The sequence below is a fragment of the Montipora capricornis genome, chromosome 14, assembly GCF_036669925.1.
Source record: "Montipora capricornis isolate CH-2021 chromosome 14, ASM3666992v2, whole genome shotgun sequence".
Taxonomy (NCBI): domain Eukaryota; kingdom Metazoa; phylum Cnidaria; class Anthozoa; order Scleractinia; family Acroporidae; genus Montipora; species Montipora capricornis.
In genome coordinates, this window is record NC_090896.1 from 40,398,384 (window position 1) to 40,400,883 (window position 2,500).

The 2,500-nt window shown below is 38.6% G+C and overlaps 1 pseudogene; it reads left to right on the top strand.

Moving 5' to 3' along the window:
* The window catches only part of LOC138032775 (uncharacterized), a 40,091-nt pseudogene that overhangs the window by 20,372 nt on the left and 17,219 nt on the right, over nucleotides 1–2,500 (top strand).

The following is a 2,500-nucleotide window of genomic DNA, read 5'->3' on the forward strand; positions in this document are numbered from 1 at the left end:
ATAACTCCAATCGTGGACAAAACTCTTGGGAGAAATTCTGGCATGACATCATTGGAAATACACTCACAAACAAAGTCTATAATTGGCTCCCCTCGCCCTCGCCCTCTCCCCCATACCAATGTTGATAATGTTGTGAATTATATTATGCAAGCCTTTGGCCGTTTCTAAACCAACACTGGATTAGAGGAAAGGGGAAAGTATGGGGAAGTTAATCTTTTATTCCACACAAATAATTATTAGGGAATAACCATTTTATAGAGGTGTGTCACATTTTCCTAACGAGTTTTGTCCAAGATTGTAGAAACGCGCCGTACTGAAATGCCATAAATCAGGAGTTCTGCATAAGTGAAAAGAGATACAATTAAACTATCTATGGATTGAAGAGATAATATAGTTTATCCAAACTGTAACCATGCTTCTTGCACACTCTCAATTTCCGTTTTCTTAAGGAGGATATCAACATGCTTTTCCTAGTTTGTTGGGTTATACATACATTTACATATGGTAGCATTGGTTTTCGTTGTGGGAGAATTTGTTAATGTTTTGTTGTTTTTGTTTTGGTGTTTTTAAGATTATCATCCTTGCAATAATGCAAGCTGCGACTCTTACAGAAAGCCAGTGGCGTTATCTTCACAGCGATGCGAATGCCTTTGTGAAAGCGGAAGCAGCTGTCCGTCGTATCAAGAAGAGATATGTGCCTCTAATGGTCGTACATTCAGAAACTTGTGCTTTCTAAAGAAAGAAATTTGCGAGACACGTGCCAACTACACCCACTATCACCCTGGAAGTTGTTCAGGTACATATGCGACTTCAAGGTTTATGAAACAGGAACTAGAGAACGTAAAAGGACGACTTGCTCTCAAGACTGTACATCACATATCTAGCAAAATCGTCCGTTCAAATTAAAGATAAAGAGGACTGAAGGGTTCAACAATAAAAGTCTAGTAAATGCAAAGGTTCCATTCCTTTATGAGAACCTCCAAAAGTGCAGTTGAACCGTTAGAATATCCCAGCCAGTTATCGGAATGTCATGGGTTCGATTATAATTTCATCATGCAAATACATTATCAAAAATTGTAAACGTCATTATACAATGTTGAATCGACTTTAATAGTTATTAACCAACCATTATTCACAGCTTACACTTTGCATTTTTTTTTCTCTATTTAGGTTTTCCTTTGCAGAAAAGAATCACCCTTCCTGGGCAAAAGATCAGTGTGAAACCATTCAATTTTCACCATTCATATTTTACCCTCATCAAAAGATCTTCGTACAGCTTACTGTGAATCATGTGAACTACTCTGACCCAACTTATGTCCATGAAGCCACCACTCCTTGGGTTGAAAGTGTGAACAGTACTCAATTCACTGCATGTGTGGCTAGAGCAGGAAGAAATGATTACCCATCAGGTAGCGTTGCTACTGTAGATTGGGTCGCTTATCAGGGAGCTCCTCCTGGAGGTATTGCGGGCGAGAAAAACTTCTCTCGTTGGTGGTCAGAAACTAGTTGTCAGACTGTCACGTTGCCAAGCGTAAGTAAACTACTATTGGCGTCTTCTTTCCGCAAATTTTGTGCTTCTGTACAAGGGGCGACCTAACGATATTGATTAATTGATTAATTGAGTACTAAACAAATCACAACCTTGCATAGATATTGTAAGAAAATATTAAGTGACTCAAACCAGTTTCAACACTTTCAATAGACCTTGATATTAGAAGGATTGACACTACAACACTTTATTTATCACGTAGCAGCAATGTTATGGTACCACGTGAAACATAAATTATTGCCGAACAAGATGCGGTCATTTTGGGACATAACAAATTACCATAGCAACAGAAAAGCCTTGCAAGATTACCCTAAATTTGGGCTTTAGTTGCTTATATTTGAATTTCGAACTCGGTGACCCCAATTTCTTATTGCACAAAAGTGATCAGCAGGCGAGGATGAAACTCTATGCAAAGTTTTAAAAAAAAATTATGTGGAGCGGATTCAGAGCTGCCTTCAGTTTTATTTAAGGTGGCTCTGAATCCCCTCCGCAGAATTGTCTTAAACTTTGCAAAAAGTTTCTTCTTGGCATGCTGATTACAGTTCAGAAAAAAAAAATCAGGGTCATCAAGTTCTTTTTTGATATAAATGTTTAAGCAGCTAAAGCCAAAATATTACATGTTTTTTCAGGACTTTCCTGTTGCCACGGTAACTTTTACATCACAAAAGTGACCAAATCTTTTTTATCAGTAATTGGTGTTTGATATGGACTACCATAATGTTGTTAAGTTATATAGTGTTGTAGTGTCAATCCTTCTGAGAAGAACGTTTCTTTTCTGTTTTGAGTCACCTCAAGGACGTTCGCGCCCATTGATACTGCGAATTTTTCCGCGCATGTCACGCATACGTCATGCATCGCAGACCGCAGAGGTAAACACGATGCTGAAGGTGCAAGCATTTCCCATAAGGAAGGAACATAAAAGCGTGTGGCATCATGGGATAGCTTCTCGGA